The sequence below is a fragment of the Choloepus didactylus genome, chromosome 20 (genome assembly GCF_015220235.1).
Source record: "Choloepus didactylus isolate mChoDid1 chromosome 20, mChoDid1.pri, whole genome shotgun sequence".
Classification (NCBI taxonomy): domain Eukaryota; kingdom Metazoa; phylum Chordata; class Mammalia; order Pilosa; family Megalonychidae; genus Choloepus; species Choloepus didactylus.
In genome coordinates this window covers 25,846,999-25,867,373 of record NC_051326.1, presented here as the reverse complement: position 1 = coordinate 25,867,373, position 20,375 = coordinate 25,846,999, and the positions used below count along the sequence as shown (strand labels likewise).

Genomic DNA, 20,375 nt, shown 5'->3' with positions numbered 1-20,375 from the left:
TTGGAAGCAAGGAGACCAGATAGGAGGCTATGTCATCTCTGACAGGTTGTGGTGGACCAGACAGGGGCAGTAGCTGTGAAAATGGTGAAAAGTGGCCAGATTCTAGGAATTTTTTTAAACGTGGAAATACAGTATTTCTTGATGGTTTGGATATGGGATGTGAGAGAGTAGAGTTAAGGATGATGTCAGAGTTTTTGTCCTCAGTACCTGTGCTGGTTTGAATGTATTATGTCCCCCAGAAAAAGCCATATTCTTTGAAGCAATCTTGTGGGGCAGACATATTAGTGGGGATTGAGTTGGAAAGTTTGGATTAGGTTGTTTGCATGGAAATGTGCCCTACCCAACTGTAGGTGATAAATGTGATGAGATACTTCCATGCAGGTGTAGCCCCACACATTCAGGGTGGGCCTTGATCAGTGGAGCCAAATAAATGAGCTGACAAGCAGAAGGAACTCATTGCAGCTGTGAGTGATATTTTGAAAAGGCACTACAGCCAAGAGAGACACTTTGAAGAAAGCACAGGAGCTGCAAATGAGAGACATTTTGAAGACAGCCGTTGAAAGCAGACTCTTGCTCTGGAGAAGCTAAGAGAGGACAAATACCCCAAGCGCAACCAAGAGTGACATTTTTGAGAAACTGCAGCCTAGAGAGGAACGTTCTTGGGAGAAAGCCGTTTTGAAACCAGAACTTTGGAGCAGACGCCAGCCACATGCCTTCCCAGCTAACAGAGGTTTTCCGGACACCATTGGCCATCCTCCAGTGAAGGTACCCTGTTGCTGATGTGTTACCTTGGACACTTTATGGCCTTAAGACTGTAACTGTGTAACCAAATAAAACCCCTTTTATAAAAGCCAATCCATTTCTGGTGTTTTGCATTCCAGCAGCATTAGCAAACTAGAACAGTACCCTAAAGAGTTGTCATTTTTCTGATCTGAAGAAGACTCTGGGAGGTAATCTAAGGGGTTTCGTATTGGGCATGATAATTTTCACATATCTATTAGACATCCAAGTTGAGATCAGATATGTTAGTCTGGAGTTTAAGAGAAAGGTCTGAAATTGAAATTTAAACTTGGGAATTGTTGGAATATAGGTGCTATTTAAAGCCATATGATTGTAGGTCACAAGAGATGGAAACAGATAAAAAGGTGAGGAGGTCCAAGGTCTGAGTGCCCTCATCCTCCATCATTAACAGGGAGAGGTAAAGAAAGGAGACCAGTAATGGAGTCTGAGAAGGTGTGGCCAGTGAGGCAGTAGGAAAATCAGGAGAGGTGATGTCCTGAAAGCCAAGTAAAAAAAATGTATAAATGTGAAGGACGTTATCAATTGGGTCAGATCCTACTGAAGGGTAAATTAAGATAAGGACAGAGAATTGATTTAGCAATGCAGAGGTCACTGGCAACCTTGATAAGAGCAGTTTCAATGGACTGGTGAGCCCAAAGGATTGATTGGAGTGAGTTTAGGAGACAATGGTAAAGGGGGAATTGAAAACAGAGAATATAGATTAACTCTTTCAAGGATTTTGCTACAAAGGAGAGCAAAGAAATAGCTGGTTGGGAAGTGAGGATTACAAGTTGTTTTGTTTTGTTTTGTTTAAGATGAGAGAAATAGCAATATTTTTGTATGCTGATGGAACTGTTTCAGTAGAAAATGAAAACTCGATGATGCAAGAGAGGGAGGGTGCAGAATTGCTGAAGCAATGTCCTTGAATATGTAAGAAGGGAATGGAAGCTACTGTACAAGTGCAGAGACTGGCTTTAGATGGGGGTACTGATCTATGGTAACAGGCAGGGAGACAGAGCATGTGGATGCAGATGCTGCTAGTGGGCAGAATGCCATGTATAATAATAGCCACTTTTTATTACACATGTAGGATGTGCTAAGCATTTAATATATGTAACAAATTCACAAAAATCCTGATGAAGTGGTTATTATCATCTATATTTTTCCAGTTGAGAAAAATGGGGCTCAGAGAGTGGAATAAGTTTCCCAAGGCCACACCAGAGCTGGTAATTAGTAAAAGTGGTGATGCCAAGATTCAAGCCCACACCTTTCTGACTCCAAAACCACTACTCTCTGATGTCTCTGTGGGCTATAGGTCCATGGTTCTTGAGGCTGGGGTCTCTGGGAGAATCACTGGGTATCCCTCCAAAGGTTCATCAGACTCCATGAATGAAATGAGAGTCAGGAGGGCAATGTCAGCACAATTGGTCACCTCTGCACTGTTTCTGTTTAGATGCTGGATTCCAAGTCACTGCAAAAGGGAGTCCAAGGGAAAAGCCTCCCCCAGAGGGGTCATTAGCGTTGAAAAATCCCTTCTGGGAAAGGAAGGAAATAGGAACTTGTCTGGAACTCACTAGGTGGATCAGAGAAGGTGTTAGGAAAAGTAGAGGGAGATGTAGCACAAAGCTTTCAGTATTAAGCCTTATGCCTCCTGCATGCGAGACCTCCCAGGGCAGTTTCATAGAACTGAGTAGAATAGGTTTGTATTACTTGTATTACCTGCTCTTTAGGCAGTTGGCCTTCCCTTAGAAGGTTAGAGTCAGAAGATGCTTAAGCCTGGAGACCATCTTGCCCAATCTCCCACCCAATTGGAATGCTCTCACTCTGAACCTCCTAGAATCTTCTTGGACACCCCTATTGATGGTGTGGAGACCTTACTGCCTCATTGGACAGTTAGCTCCATTATTAAGCAACTACAGTTGGTAGGGTTTTTGCTTAAAAGTTGCTGAAATCTGTCTCCTTTTATCTCCCACAGACTAGGTGTAGCAATGTAGTTACATCTGAGGGGGAAGTCAAACCACCTTTTCTTGCAAGACAATTTATCCTAAGTAGCTTTGGTAGGGGCAAAGAAGAGAAGAACATTTCCTTCTATAACCTCATAGCCTTACATTATGGTTGTGAAAGCAGGAAAAGGCTACATCAAGAGGCTCTTGCTTTACAGAGTGCTGGGGCAGTGACTATTTTTTGACCTCCTGATTCAGCAAAGTAAGGCTAGATTTGATGTAAGGACTGACTACTCCTTCCCCCATAGGAGTCTGCTCTGCTATGATTCTCCCACAAGTCTTGTCTGGAAAAGGATGGGCCAACAATCCCCTCAACCCATGCCCAAGCCCCCAGATCTCCCTAATTTAACTTGTGCAGTCAATCCTTGCTTATAATGTCCCTTTCTTGGAGGACCCCCAATCTTATCATCTACCAACTATCAAGTCTGCAATGCCATCTTCCTCACAGAAAGACTGAAATCTGTAAGGTGCCAGGGGCAATGGCAGTGAAAGGTCTAGATGTAGGCTGTGCTATTTCTGCCTTGTCACAGAGTTGAGGAAGAAAAGCCATTTTCTAAAGTTCACCCAAAGTGGGCTATCACTAGAGGCCCAGATGTCCCTGGGAAAATACTTTGCTGCCTCAAGGTAAAAAAGTAACACATTTTATCCTCTTGTTTTTTCCTGGAATTTCTAAACTGCCTCTATCCATTATAATTTTTTCTCCCTAGGGACAGCTCTATGAATAAGCCGTGAATTAACAGGGCATTCTTTTCAAGGTCCTTTCAGTGTGGGCATGGTGTTCTGCCTTCAAAGGGGCACAGGGTGGGGAATGAAATTCATGTGTTCTGCCTGGATGCCTGCCCTCCTGTCTTCTCTCTCAGCCCCTCCCCAAACTCTATGGCACATTGACAGGGAGAGGACCTGGGAAACCATCAGGTAGTTGGGTTGTCAGGGAGTGAAGGATGGTCAACATGATTCCAAAAAACAGAGGGGAGTCAGATGGGTGAGGCATAAAGATGAGGAAAGAGCATTTTCAAAAGGGCCCACTCTGAGGTATAATCAATTAAAACATTTCCAGGCTGCTGAACTTTCTGCCGTCCCTCTATAAAGACTCAGGTACCTATCCATCACCCTTATCCTACTGCACAACACGGGGCAGCCACAACTCTGCATGGAGATAATTCCTCAGTGCTTCCTGCTACACTACTAAATATAAGAAAGGAAACTAAACAAACATTTAATGAACACTTACTATATTCCAAATATTGTACTAAGTACTTTCACATATGCTAATACATATAATTTTCCATTCTGTTAAAAGGAACATATTATTAAATCTTCCAGATAAGGAAATCAAGGCTAAGAAATGTTGAGTAATTTAGCACAGGGCTGAGCTCTAGTTGTTTTGAGATTACTGAATATCCTAGACTACACCTTTTTTTTTTTTCCTCTGTGTTTTCCCTGTATATGTCACATCTCATTATAATAAACTCTAGGAAATTGTCTTGATTCTTCTTTGGATTTTGATTACACCTCACATTGAAATAAGTGGGCCTTACATTGTTTCATGGTTAATAGGGAGTCAGGGCCTATAATTGACTTTAGGAGTTATAGGATAATTTTCTGTAGAGTCAGTGTTACTGTGATGTTTAATTTTATGTCAACTTGGCTAGGCTATGGTGTCCAGTTGTTTGGTCAAACACTGGTCTAGATGTTATTGTAAGATATTTTATAGATGGGATTAATGTCTACTATTAATTGACTTTAAGCAAAGGAGATGACCCTGGATAATGTGGGTGGGATTCATCCTATCAGCTAGAGGCCTTACATGGAAAGGACTGAGTGTTCCTGGAGGAAGGAATTCTGCTTAAAGACTACACCGTGCACTCCTCTCTGAACTTCCAGTCTGCCATCTTTCTCTAAGAAATTTGGATTCAAGGCTTCAGCATCACTCTTACTGGAATTTCCAGCTTTTGCCTGCCCAGACAAATTTGGACTTGCCAGCCCCTACACTGTCTGAGACAATTCTTTATGGTAAATCTTTTATTTTATCTTTTAAAGGACACATGGAGAAGGTGTCAATAAATGCTGGTCTGAGAGACAAAATGGTCCTAAATTTGCTTGCAATTCAGTTGAATGGGAATGTATTAGTAACCCATTGTGGCCCAGCCTTCTACTACACATTATGGGGGACCAAAGAGAAGATGTTATCTCTGTTCTTAGACAATTTCCAAATTGTTTAAGAAGACACAGGGTACAGTTGCACAACTACATAGAACAATGCAGGTAAGTTATAATAATTGCTAAAGTGAACAGTAGAAACAATAAATGCTACAGGAGATCAGAGGAGTAAAAGATGGGGCAGCTGCAGTATTCAGGAAACGTTCAGGGCAGGAGGGAAACTTGATTGTGATCGAAAGAGCCTAGTATTTGCCTGAGAAAAAAGGAATAGAGAAGACCTAAATGGAAGGAAGAAGATCCACTTAAGCGAAAGTGTGGTAGTGAGAACTCAAGTAGAATTTTTGGAGGGCGTGTGTGTGTGTGTGTGTGTGTGTGTGTGTGTGTGTGTGTGTGTGTCGAGGAGCCCATCTTGATTGGATCCATGTAGGAAACAGATGAAAATAAGATAAGAAAGGTAGAGCAGGCCTTGAATGTTAACCTAAAAGAACGTTTAGGCCATGGAGAACTGTAGTAGTTGAGCAGAGGAAGGCTGGAAGAGGTTTTCAGAAACTGAATCTAGGAGAGGCATGTACAGCACCTGGCAGAGCAAATTCTGGGGGAAGAGAAACCAGTTGGGAAGCCGTTGCCATGATCAAGGAGTGAAGCTATGAGCAACCAACCAAGGCAAAGCTGGGAAAGCAAGGGAAGGGCTGGTGGGGCCCAATTCAGGAGACATCAGTGCCCAAGTGTCTTTGGAGGGTACAGCAGGGAAAGAATCAAGGATGACTCCAAAGTCTATCTGGTTTTAAAGCCTGGGTAGAGTCAAGGTATCATCCTCATTTGGGAACAGGCTCCAGGTAAGGGACTTTCCAGTTTGGGAAGAGGCAGTGATTGAGGAGTCTAGAAGGCTTGAGTTGAAGTCTTATCTAGTTTCACAGCTAAGTCATACCCTCCTCTGGGCTTCACGTTTTTTATTCATAAAGCAAAGAGAGCTGACAAAATGTGCTTTCAGGTCACTTTTGGGAACTTCTATATGAAGAAGAGCTGGGAAATATTCATCTCTCCACTCCCATCTTATTCCCATGATTAGCATCGATATCTCTTCAGAAGATCAGGGACTCTAATGGCACCACTTAATCTGGAAGAGCCCCTGTGCACTGTTCTACATCTACCATGGGTCTGCTGAGCATTTATGCTCGTAGATATTACAGTTAACTAATCTTCCAAGAATGAAAATGAGCTGGAGTGCGCCAAGCCTCATTAACTGTGTGGTTGGGTCATGGTGTCGGGCCATGAGAATGTTAAATGGCAGCATTGTCAGGATGAGACAATGTAACTGTCTCACTGCATTAACAACCCATCAATCCCTACACCATACCACACAGCCCCTTTCCCTGCAGCTGCAGGCTCCTTGGTGAGATGGTATGTGAAGGCTGCAGCTGGCTATGCAGGAGGTATGATAACATGTGCTATTTCAGACTTCTGCTGATCAAAGGAATGGTGTGGATTGAGAAATGCTGAGAACTTCTGCTTTACCCCATTACAGAATCTGGCCCTGACAAACAACCAAGGTAAGTCCAGATAGAATCTAATTTCTGTAGCCCTAAGCAGCTCCTTTTGTCATCTTATGGGACAGAGTAAATGCAGGGAGGCAGTAGGCAGTGTGGAACTCAAATGCAGACAGAGATGGTTGATTAATATCTCCTTGGTAAGATTTCAAAGCAACATTACATATCTGACTTGCTCAAACATAAATCCTCTACTGTTCTGAAATCCTACTATCACACATTCATTGCTCTGACGAATTATATTTTTAGTCACCAGGTGACAGGTGACCTCTTTTCAAGTTTCTCTGGGTGAGATGACACATTAGGTCATTTATGTTACCCTGCATATATATTATATATATATATATATATATATATATTAGTTAATAATGTCATTTAGTTAATAATATCACTTAGTGTCAATTAGTTAATAATGTCACATCCATATCATTTTTGGCACATACATGATAAATTTTAATACTGAAGCAAAGCTAACAACTATCAACAATAATATTCTCAATTTATATTAAAGAAAACTAAAGATCAAATTCATTAAATCCTTATCTTATTTCCTCAAATCTAAAATACTCTATTTTGTACATGTTAAAGATTCTTAACTCAGAAGTAGCTCACAAATGTTGTATTTATTATACATCGTATATTTTCTTGCCCACCTAATAAAAAAACAGCTGTTATTAAATAGATAAGCATATAGAATTGAGCAATTGTAGTTTTAGCAAGCTAGTCAACTGGCAATGCCTTGAGAGTATGAGACTTTGACTAGTTAAGTGTTGATGGAATGGAGACAAGAAAGGTTCAGTGTTTGGGGCGCTGCAGAGAGGCGGCCTCATTGTAATGGGAACTACGGTGGGTGACCTCAGGTAAGCAGTCTGAGGGTTCTAGGCCAATTGAGAGCAAAGATCTAGAATGCAAAAGGAGGCCTGAGGTTGGCAAAGATAAACCCATAAATAAAGTTTCTGTGGTTAGGACCTGCACATGTATGAGAAGTATTTTGTGTATCATTTTTCCATCCACTCTATAATGCCATGAACTCCATTGTCTATGTATGTGGTGATTTTTACTAATTCTATGACACATTCGCTTATGTCAACATTTTTCAAACTTATTTGACTACCAAACATTTAATTGATGGAACACGAACAAGAACTCAAGACGTAAGGTATACAGTTTGTTTCACATCTCCTTCTGTGGCAACCTATAGTGAAACACGTTGGTTTAGAGATTAAGAGCGTAAGCTCTGTGGTCAGACTACCTGAAGTCCTGATTCTATCATTTATGTCTGTATGATTCTGGACAAGTAATGTTAACCTCTGTATTTCAGTCCTCCTTACCTCCCATCCTGTCAAAAACATGGATGCTTCTCTCAAACAGGGATCTTGTTTCTCATACCCTTTGAATCTCACAGTTGGGAGGAACGGTAATTGTTCTCTCTATCATTGTCACTTCCAGACCATTTCTCTCTTCCTTTTGCAAAAGCCCTTAGGCCTTTAAAGTTTAAGCCAAATGACCATATCTCTTTCTTCCTCTTCTAGTAATCATTTGAGGAGCTCCTTGTCTGCATCCTTATTTGTCCCGACTTAGCACTTGGCTCACCATCTTCCACTTCTATTTCCTTGTCCTAGACCAAGTCAACATCCATGTGGGCCACACCTTAAACACCTGGCCTCTTGGTTCCTTGAATTTCTCATGTCAAATGACCTTCTCCATTTCAGCTCAGCTACTGCACTCATTCCTGTGGTCAAATGTTGGATCTCATAATCACCAGAAAGGGCACCAACTCCAAAATCATCAATTTTTAGGTCCACTTTTGTCATAAGACCTGCTATCCTTCTATCTCAGTTGTCCAAATACTTCCACTGCATCAGTATTTTGACCTCAAGACTTTCAATCCATTGAACCCCATTTCTACCTGTTAGTCTCTTCCTGTCTTCACTTTTCACTTTATTCAGCTTAGATTTCTTATTACACCATTTAAACTAATTTATTTGCAAACACTGTAACTTCAAAACAATTGTTCCTTACTTCACCTGCATACTTCAACTGACAAAATCTTGATTTTGAAAGAAATAATCTCCCTTCTCTATGTCCATGGGTAAGCAGCTGAGCACAGGAGGAGAAAATCATAGAAGTGGATAGATTGATGTCACTATAAAATGAAGAACACTCTCTTAGGTCAAGTTCCCTGGAAACTGATTCTGAGGTGGATATTTGTACATAGGAGGATTATTGGAGAATGGTGTCTGCTACACCTCTAAAAGAGGGAGAAAAAAAGGACTGCACAGAGGGAGAATTTGAACTGTGATTCTGCTGCAACAAAGGCCTTGGCCAGTGTCACCAGAAGCTCTGGATTTGAGGCAGCCCATAAGAGTTGTCTCAAAGTAAGGCAAGAAATCTTCCCAGTCTTCCAGTTATTGGATGTGTGCTGCCCTAGGAAGGGACAGAAACCTTAAACTTTTGGCTGAGGCCAATTCCTGGAGAGTGACTTATCTCTGAGACTTAAGCAACCAACATTCGAGCAGCCAGGAGAGTAGGTGCCTGGGCCCTGGAGGGAGGGTCTGGGTGGCACACGGCAATGTCTGTGTTCACCTATTGTACTTCTTGGCTCCTCTGACTTCTTAGAGTAAGTTCCTTTGGTCTGGAAACAGGTTCTCCAGGATTCTGACTGTTCTCATTTCCTGAGGAAACTTACTGTCTCCCTATTTTATATCTAGTTTAGATTTTCCTCAACCTCAGCTACCTCAACTGCTGGTCCATGTAGTTTATCTAGTGGAGTGATAAATGCACTCACCCTTGAGGGTTCTAAGCCTCTGACTGCCAAACTCTTACTGGGTTGTAGCTGCTGTACATGTCTATTCACTGTCAAAACTGGGAGGCAAAGTGCCAAGAGAAACTCTAATGGATATTCTGATTTGCAAATATATTTTTCCCTGCCCACATTGTATGAAGAGTTATCTTACCTCCTCTTGACAATGCTGCTAGGTTGGTGATTACTTTCCATGTCTGCTGTTCTCATGGTACAAGTCCAAAGTAGCCATTAGGAAACCATAACATAAATCCTGAAGGAATTCTTGATCTGACCCCAGTGAAAACATTCACACTGGAATGCACAAAGGAAGGATCACTGGGGGTTATGGTAAGCTGTGCCACTCCAAATGTCATGCTTTGTTTCTTAACCCATATTGTCTGGACCAATGGCATATTTGTCATTCATATAGGCAGACTATAGTGTCATGTATGATATGTCTCAATTCTTGCAGAGTATCATATGCAAGTTGGTACCCCATCTGTGTCTCAAAAGTTCTTTCTGTTGTCTATCAGGTTAGCAATTTTCAGGAGTATGGTAAATGACAGAAGGAGTGAATCCCCTGGTCAGGTGCCCCATGCCTTCCTCCTTTGCTGTAAAGTGAAACCCCTGATATGATGAGATGTTATGCAGGATCTCATGTTGGTAGATCAAACACCCAGTGAGCCTTCAGGTAGTAATTCTGATTGAGGAACTTGGGCAGGAAAGGCAAGCCCATATTTGCAACAGTGTTAATGCCATCAAGTTGAATCACTGCCCCTTCCAGGGTGGAAGGAGTTCAAAGTAATCCATTTTCCACCAAGCAGCAGGTTGATCTCCTTTGGGAATGATGCTATATTGGAGGTTCAGCATTATTCTCTGTTGTCGGCAGATTGGATATTGGTAGCTTCAAGAGATAGGTTGGCCTTGGTAAATGGGAGCCCATACTGCTGAGCCCATGCATATCCTCCATCCCTGCCACCAAGGCTACTCCATTTATGATCCATTGTGCAAGTTGGGGTAATGATGACCAAGTCTGGCTGATAGCAACTAGCTTAGTTGTTCTGTCTAAATGGTTATTTAGTGCCTCTTTGGGGATGGATGTTGTCTAATTGGAATTAACATGTCATATAAAGATCTCCGCACTTTGTCGCCCTCCCATTGGTCAATTCACACACCTCTTCCCTGTACTTTCTTGTCTTGCTGTTTCAATCTGTTTTCTTCCAGACCCTTGAACAGGCCAAGCTATTCACTACTGCCTATGAGGCTATATACAGTCTTACCACAGGTCATTCCTATTTCCATACAAGTCAGATAATCTGGTATACCACCCGAAACTCTGACCATTGAGAGATTTTATCATCACTGCTATCTTTCAGCGCCACTGTGAACAGGGCTGGAGTGTTGGAAAAGTCCAATTTCAGCTTCCACCAACATACTAACCAACTCATTCATGACCAGGTTCAATCTTTTTTCTCCTCTATCAGCTGGTCATTGTCCAGGTGTGAGTTAAAAAAAGAGGTACCGTAAGCGTAAGTTGAAACAGAGATGCCAATTTGACAGTGGTGGAAAACAGAGGTTTGGGCCACCTACTCATGCAGCCTATGTGTTTCCTTTGGCTCTGCTTGTGTCTGATTCTGGAGTTACTTCTGTCTCACAATTACTGTTGCCAGGCTTATCTAAAGTTGTTAATTGGTGGCCCCGATAGAACTCAGCACATGGATCTAGTCACATAGCCACTTAAAGTCCTATCATTGGACTTCAGTTTCTGCCAGTGCCCTTTAGCATGACAGTAACTGTATTTCAGGTGGTGTGTTGTTCTCTGCTGCACGTGGCATGGCCTGCTCCATAATCCAAGAGGATTACATTTTCATTCTCCTATTAGTACTTACTATAATGTCTACATGGCCATATGGTGTCTTTTCTCTCCATATATACTTCTAGCACCATAGGGTCTGCCAGGCTGCCAGGTCTGTTTGTACATTAGCTGGCCTGCTGCAGAGCCGTTTCTCACTCTGGGACCCATTTGAGGCTGGCAGCTTTCTATTTCAGCCATGAAATGGACTGGCACAGTATTCCCAATGTGCAGTATGCTTCCTTCAGCACCAGAAGAGGCCTATTAAGCATTGTGCTTGTTTCTTATTTTATTGTTGGGATATGTGACACATAATAATTTGCACTTTATTTTGAAGGGAATGTTCTGGCATGCTCCAGACCACTGGACTCCTAAAAACTTCACTAATGTGGCAGGTCCCTTAATTTTTGTCATGCTCTGAAGATCTGGCCTTCAACTGGCTGCTACGCTGACTTTGTCAACCATTATGACATTGAATCTATCTTGTTTTGTGTGTGTGTGTACACTTTTAGTTTTATTGTAACAAAGCAACTTGTACACTTTTAACATGAGCATCATCTTTCCTTTCCAGTAAAAAAAAAAATAAACAGAAACAAAATTACAATGCAGAATGTCAATTACAAATAAGATCCCTCCAGGTTCTGCTGATTCTCCCATAGAGTGGCAGGGCTCAAGTCATCACTAGGAGAGAATTTGATTTTAAAAGTGCCATCTTTACTGAGAGTATCTTCTTGACCAAAAGGGGGATGCAAAATGAGATGAAATAGTTTCAGTGGCTGAGAGATTCCAAATGGAGTCGAGAGGTCACTCTGGTGGACATTCTTATGCACTATATAGATAACACCTCTTAGGTTTTAATGTATTGGAATAGCTAGAAGTAAATACCTGAAACTACCAAACTCCAACCCAGCAGTCTGGACTCCTGAAGACAATTATATAATAATGTAGATTACAAGGGGTGAGTGTGATTGTGAAGTCCTTGTGGATCACACCCCCTTTATCTAGTGTATGGATAAGTAGAAAAATGGAGATAAAAACTAAAGGACAAATGGGTGGGATGGGGGGATGATTTGGGTGTTCTTTTTTCACTTTTATTTTTTATTCTTGTTCTGGTTCTTTCTGATGTAAGGAAAATGTTCAGAGATAGATTGTGGTGATGAACGCATAACTATGTTATCATACTTTGGACAGTGGATTGTATACCATGGATGATTGTATGGTGTGCGAATGTACTTCAATAAAACTGAATTTAATAATAAAAAAAAATTAATTAAAAAAAGTGCCATCTTTAACTACAAGGATGTCTATTAGGCATCATAATTAAATATGCCAAAGGAGAAGCCATGTTGTAAAACTGCCCGCTTAATCCACCCAAACATCACAAACACACCCTTTGCTGACCTTCTATAGCCTCTTTTAATTAAAAAAAAAAGGTTTTCTTCTTTTTTTAAATAAGAGAAAGTAGACATATACATAAATGCTAACTGCCCATATTCATATAGAGATACTATGTAATCTCTGAGCCAAATACACAAAGAAAGGAGGGAAAAAGCTAGAATTCTATGTACTTCTAAACAGGAGCCTAGCATTCTCCAACTTTGAGAAGAGCGAAGGGAGCAGAAGAGTTTTCTTTTTTCCCACAGAGAAAGATGGTGTGTTGATTCCACAAAGTTTCTTCTTGAGGCAGGAAGAGATAAAGATGAATTTAGCACAGAGATGGGTAGAGATTTGCTTTGGATTCCTCAGCTACTCATGCAAATACCATGCAATGGGTCAGCCTAAACAATGGGAATTTATTAGTTCACTTTTGAAGCTAGGAAAATTCCAAATCAAGGCATCATCAAAGTAATGCTTTCTTCCCAAAGACTGGTATTCTGGGGCTGGCTGCTGGTGACCCTTGGTCCTGGGCTCCACCATCATATGACAATGCCAATGGCAGCCTCTTCTGGCTTCTCCCTTCTCTTCTGGGTTCTGTTGACCTTCAGCTTCTTGCTTTCCTGTGACTTTCTCTCATTTTCTGAATTTCATTCTGCTTTTAAAGGAAGGCAGTACTAGGATTAAGATCCATCCTGATTGAATGGGGTAACACTTTAATTGTGGTAACCACATCAAAATGTCCTTTTTACAATGGGTTTATACCCACAGGAATGGATTAAATTTAATAATATGTTTTTCTAGGGTACATACAGCTCCAAACCACCATAAGATCCTTTTCCCATTGTATTCTGTTGAAGGTACTTCCCCCAGAATAATGGTGTAAAGAAGAGAAAAGAAACCTCAAAAACAAGATGAGAGGGTGGACAAAATGGTGGAATAGGGAGGTGTGGAATTTAGTTAGTCCTCTGGAACAACTAGCGTATAGCCAGGAACAACTAGTAAATAGTCTGGAACAACTGTTGGGGGACATCTGTGCCTGGACAAATGTTGTACACCAGTCTGGAATGGGTGGAATAGCTGAGACTGCAGCATAAGAACTGTAAGTGAAGCTCCCCAAACTGCGGGGCTAGCATCCCTCCCCCACTGGCATGGTAGGCTGAGTTGGAAGAATTCCTTATGGGTAAAAGAAGCAGTCTACTAGGAGGAAGGGACTGTAGGTCAACCAATCTGCAATTGCTATTTTAATTAACAAATTTGGACTACTGAATACAAGCTACAAGCAAGATAAACCTGGAGCAAGCAGGAAAGGAACCCAGAAGTTTCTCCCAGCAGAAAGGAGGCAGGGCTGATGGAAAAAAGAATACATAAATAAATAAAAACAGAGGCTTTTGGAATTGGCTGAATTCAGAATACTGGAAAAGGGCTGTGTCCCAAGAAAAGGGGCACATGGTACTGGGCACTAACTCCTGTTCTTCACTGCCAGCTGGGGTCTGGGGACTGACTTCTGAAGAGGGGATTTCTTTCTTGTTTCTTTTTTTTTCTCTCTCTCTCATTCTAAGTAGTTCATTAGAGAAAGCAACAGGCATTTTCAATTGTCAGTGTTGACCCAGGCAAGGGTGGAGTTAAGATAGAGAATCAAAGGAAGAAGCCAAGTGTAGGAGATATATCCCTAAAGGGTTTATCTTCCTGAAGAAAAGTGGGAGGTGGGGCCCAGTTCAAGTGGCTTCCCCCCCCCCCAGAGAACTCAGACCCTAGGGCCTGGGGTAAAAACAAACAAACAAGGGGGATGTGAAAGGAAATGAAATAAGCTTCAGAGGCAGAGAGATTCCAAAAGGAGCCAAGAGGTTACTCTGGTGGGCAGTCTTATGCACAATTTAGACAACCCTTTTTAGGTTCTAAAGAATTGGGGTAGCTGGTGGTGGATACCTGAAACTATCAAACTACAATCCAGAACCCATGAATCTCGAAGACAATTGTATAAAATGTGGCTTATGAGGGGTGACAATGGGATTGGGAAAGCCATAAGGACCACACTCCACTTTGTCTGGTTTATGGATGGATGAGTAGAAAAATAGGGGAAGGAAACAAACAAACAAACAGACAAAGGTACCCAGTGTTCTTTTTTACTTCAATTGCTCTTTTTCACTTTAATTATTATTCTTGTTATTTTTGTGTGTGTGCTAAAGAAGGTGTCAGGGATTGATTTAGGTGATGAATGTACAACTATGTAATGGTACTGTGAACAACTGAATGTACGATTTGTTTTGTATGACTGCGTGGTATGTGAATATATCACAATAAAATGAAGATAAAAACAAACAAACAAACAACAACAAAAAACAAAAATACAGAAACAGCTTAATCTTGGTTTCTGACACTCTCAGCCCCTGGCAGGGACAGGGTCTACTGAGAATTAAAGGCAACACACCTCTTTACAACAGTGAGTTGTGGGCTGACAAGCACCACCTGCTGGGCAGGATGTGAAAAGCATAGTGTCTACAGGCCTCACAGGAAAGTCTGACAACTTGCTATGTCTCATCCTCAGGGAAACCTGATAGTGATTACACCCTCTTCCTGAGACCTGGGACCATCTGGTCTGGGAAAATCTGATTGGGGTAGTCAAGGAAACTAGACAACAAAAAATTATGAATCACACTAGAAAAAACAAAGATATGGCCCAGTCAAAGGAACAAACTTACACTTCAAATGAGATACAGGAATTGAAACAACTAAGTAAAGATATTCAAACAAATATGGTAAATCAATTAAAAAATCAAATCAATGAGTTGAGGGAAGATATGACAAAAGAGATGAAGGATGTAAAGAAGACATTGGGCAAACATAAGGAAGAACATGAAAGTTCGAAAAAACAAGTGGCAGAACTTATGGGAATGAAAAGTACAATAGAAGAGATGAAAAACACAATGAGTATATACAACAGCAGATTTGAAGAGACCTGCTCTACAAGAAATACTAAAGGGAGCACTACAGGCAGATAGGAAAATACAGGAGGGAGAGGTTTGGAGAAGACAGTAGACATGAAGACTATCAAGAGTTGAGAGAGAGAGAGAGAGAGAGAGAGAGAGAGAGAGAGAGAGAGAGAGAGAGAGAGAGTATAAGATATGACATATAAAATCCAAAAGACAAAATGGTAGATAGTAGACATTACATTGAGTAGTGTCATTGAGTAGTATCGGTGTACATTCAGTATTCAATGTAGTGCTCCCAGACCAGAGGAGATATCAACCAATCTCAATGTATTGTACTACAAGAAGGAGTGAAGTTGTGAGATGAATGGACATTGAGGACAGTATATTGAGTGAAATAAGCCAGAATTGAAAAGACAAATATTGTAACACCTCACTAATATGGACTAACTCTGAGAATTGAATCTGAAAGCACAGGTTCTCAGAGGAAGGCTTATTGTAAAGGTTCCTAGATTGTAATCTCTTAAACATAAATCACATCTACTCACAACTTGCAATGGTTATTTCTAAATTGTGAAATGATGAGCTATTTTTGTATAACCTGGTCGGTCCCTGGAACTTTGGGTATCTGTGTGACACCTGAGGCTCAGAGCCAGATTTTGGCAGCTATGAATGTCAGCATTATCCCATACAGCAAACGTTAAAGAAGTTGAAAAAGAGATCAGACTTTAATTAGAGATATGAACAAAATGGACTTGGTTAGGACTAAGGTAAACCAGACTAAAGAGAAAAGGATGATATTGACTGTATTTTAAAACTTCAATTTCTGTGTGATACCAAAGAAAGGGATGTTTATTTGATGGAAAATCTGTATTTTCTGTAGAATGCTATACAATGTAACTTGTATGGTCAGTTTACTCAAACACCATAATCGCAGGGAACCTTGGATAGGGATGAGATTTGGTTTGTACAAGTTAGCACGAAACCCCAATAACATCCCAGAGTAATGTGGGCAGAGAATAAAAAGTATTTGCAAAGTCTCCTTGAGGGACTGGGGAAAATTTTGAAATATTAAACTTCCCCATCTGGGGAATTCCTGATATTCTCACAAGCATTGAGGATTATCATTGTAGTAGGCCAATCCCTTGCTTGGGGCTTGCCCTTATGAAGCTTGTTACTGCAAAAAAGAGGCTAAGCCTACTTATAATTGTGCCTAAAGGTCACCCCCAGAGAACCTCTTTCATTGTTCAGATGTGGCCCCTTTCTCTCTAAGCCCACTCAGCAGATAAACTCACTGCCCACCCCACCCCACCCCCCCACATGGGATATGACTCCCAGGGATGTAAACCTCTCTGGCAACGTGGGACCTGACTCCCGGGGATGAGCCTGGACCTAGCATCGTGGGATTGAGAAAGCCTTTGTTCCAGTTTGCTAATGCTGCCATTATGCAAAATACCAGAAATACCCCTTTTATAAAAGGGGTTAATTTGATTACAAATTTACTGTCTGAAGGCCATGAAAATGTCCAAATTAAGGCATCAACACAAGTATACCATTACCAAAGGAAGGCCAATGGCTTCTGGAAAACCTCTGTTAGCTGGGAAGTCACGTGGCTGGCATCTGCTGATCCCAGGTTGTGTTCCAGCTCCTTTTGCAGGTCCTCCACATTCTTCAAAATGTTGCTCTTGGGGCATTTGTCCTCTCTTAGCTTCTCTGGAGCAAACTCTAGGCTAGCATCTCCAAAGTTTCAGCAAAATTCTGCTTTTGATGGCCATCTCCAAAATATCTTCTCAGCTGCTCTGAGGTCCTTCTGTTTGTCAGCTCCTTTACAGTACTCCAGTGATTAAATCAAGACCCACCCTGAATGGGCAGGGTCCATATCTCCATGGAAATAATTTAGACAAACAGGTCACCCACAGTTGATTGAGTCACATCTCCATGGAAATAATCAAAGGATTCCAACCTAATCAACACTAATATGTCTGCCCCCACAAGATTGCATTAAAGAATATGGCTTTTGGGGGGACATAATATATCCAAACTAGCATAGCCTTCTTGATCAAAAGGGGGGAAGAGAGGTCAAAAGGAGTCAAGAGGTCATTCTGGAGGTTATTCTTATGTGTTACATAGATATTTCTTTTTAGTTTTTAGTGTATTAGAATAACTAGAAAGAAATACCTGAAACTGTTGAACTGCAATCCCGTATCCTTGATTCTTGAAGATGATTGTATAACTATATAGCTTATATGGGTTGACTGTGTGATTGTGAAAACATTGTGGCACACAATCCCTTTATCCAGTGTATGGACAGGTGAGTAGAAAAAAGGGCAACAAAAAGTAAATGAATAATTGGGGGGAAAAAGGATGTTTTGGGTGTTCTTTTTTACTTTTATTTTTATTTTTATTCTTATTTTTATTTCCTGGAATAATGAAAATGTTCATAAAATTGATTGTGGTGATGAGTGCACAATTATATGATGATACTGGGAACAACTGATTGTACACTTTGGATGATTTTATGGTATGTGAATATATCCCAATAAAATTGCATTAAAAAAGTGCAGCAGCAAAACAAACAAACAAACAAACAAACAGGATGAATGAGCAAAAGTGGAACAAAAATAAAGACTACAACTTGCTCCTAGGGACCAGAGAAAATTAAAAAGGGAAGGCTGGAATCCATCAGTGTTCTTAGTCATCTTCTCTCCTTCATCCTCCTCTCCGTTCCCTCATCGTTATCTTCATTTTCTTCCCCTTTGTACTCATCCATTTCTTCATCAATATCTTCTAATCCTTCTTCTTCCCCTTCTTCATCATCCATATCAGGAATCAAACAGTACTGTAATGGACTTGGCCAAATATCATCTTTGATGACCTCTCCTAACTCATCTGTACCTGCATCAGAATGGTCAGTACACCAGGTAAAGAAGCTTTTTGTTTTTTCATGCTGTCTTTTCCTGCTGGCTTTATTCCATATTTGACTTGAACTTTTCATCAAGTCTTTTCCAGACTTGCATTTGATTCCAGTTGACTTTGAGGATGGTTCACCTTCTTATTCAGATGAAAATCTTTGGAGAGAACTTTATTTTTGAAGTAAGGATTTTCTTCAAAATATAAATCTATTCTTTAACTTGATTTAATATCTTCAAATTCTGTCACTTCAACTCTGGTCAAATAATGCAGCACCTCTTCATCCTCCCTTGCAAGATGATTGACAAGTGTTATTATTCCCAAATTACTATCCCCAAATTTGGGATTTTGTGATAAATTCTGACCTCTTCTGAAAAAATGGCTGGTAGAGTTTGTTATGTTTCTGTTCCACTTTCAAAATCCCCTCACTGGCTTGTTCATTAATTCTATTTCATTTTGTACTTCATCAATATGTTCAGTTGCTTCCTATTGTACTTTTTCTCCTTTGGCAAGTCCAGATTAGTTGTTGTCTCCTCTGGGGGCAGGAAGCAGCTTTGCTTTCTTCTTTTGAGGCAGGAGTGAGGACTGGCATTTGGGGCCCTGCTATGAGGAAAGTCCAGTAACCAGAGCCAAGGAGAGATGTTTGCCTGGAAGAAGCTCAGAGAAATATCTTCCTTGCTTTTGATAGTTAAATGCCTCCCCCGGCCTCTATTATTCTGGGACTCTGCCATCTCCCTTGCTACCAGGGAATTCAGTTCCATCATAGCCTCTTCTCTTCTAAACCCTAGCCTGAAGAGAACAGCCACCATTGAATTTTTCAAGGATTTTGGTGCCCCTCTCACTTGTGCATTCCTTTTTCCTTTGATGAGTACTCTTCAGACCTTCCTTGGAACATAGGCAGAGAAGTGGCCATGCTTGAATGGATACACTATTTAAGCCAGAAAATCCATCAGCTGACAATGTCTCAATACTCAGGTTCCTTCTCCTTCCTTCCCAATCACATCCCAGACCTTGGTAGAGCAGATTTCCTGGAGTTGAGAATTCAAATTTCCCTGATGCTTTGCTACCCGTATAATTAAACTCTTGATTTGATCCTGTACTTTTTCAGTCCTCCTGCTGCAAGAGATGGGGAGCCTCTTCATACACTAGTAAGGAGGCTGTCTGACTTTAACACTTCACCTTAAATTGTTGATTAATCACCTGCAACCTTTTCATTGTCTTTCTCTAGTGTATCAGTAACACTCAGCAAAAGCCATTCAATTCCATAGTCTTGAAATCTCCTACTTTCCCGCACCTCTCAAATGCCTGAGATATTGCATCTGCCAGTGCTTTCCCTTCCATTGGTGTCTCATCCCAGTTCACCACCAGTGAAAATTTTATTAACTGTGCCACTACCACATTCTAGGGGCTATCAGGACTCCACTGACGGCTAGTGATGGAAGATTCATTTACAGTTGACTCTGTAGAGAGTGATACAGCTCCAAAATCTCATTTTTGAGTGTGCTTCTTGATATCAACTGTGTTGGGTCAGATTATCTGAAAATAGACTTGGAGATGGAATTTGGCATTCACTGGATTTATTGGGGAGTGCTCTCTGGAACCACACCTATAAGGGAGTGAGGGGCAGAGGACTGGGCACAGTGAGATATTGAAGGCTCAGTCAATCTTATAGGGGGTGTGGAGCTGGGATGGCCCTTCTGAGTTTTCCCAAATTAATTTTGTGAGGTCATATCCATCAGTTGTTTTTCCTTCTGGTTTTAGTGCCCTTGGGGTTTCAGTTAAGAAATCAGCCTAAGTAAGAGATTTATTCTCCAACATTTTCTTCTATTTTCTCTATTCAATTTATGTATTTACTTCTCTCAGTCCTTGATGGGTAAACTCATTGTAGATAAATAAATTATGATAAAATGTCTAAGTGACCTAGGCATATTTAAGTCTCTTGGACTTAGCACCTCACCCTCAATAGTCATTCAACTTTCATTCTGTAGGCTGCTGTTGTGATCTTTGAAGAAACTTAGAGAATAGGAAAATTGT

General features: G+C 40.9%; 1 pseudogene; it reads right to left on the bottom strand.

The window, feature by feature from the left end:
• LOC119516437 overlaps positions 1 to 20,375 on the bottom strand; it is a 181,976-nt pseudogene that overhangs the window by 146,220 nt on the left and 15,381 nt on the right.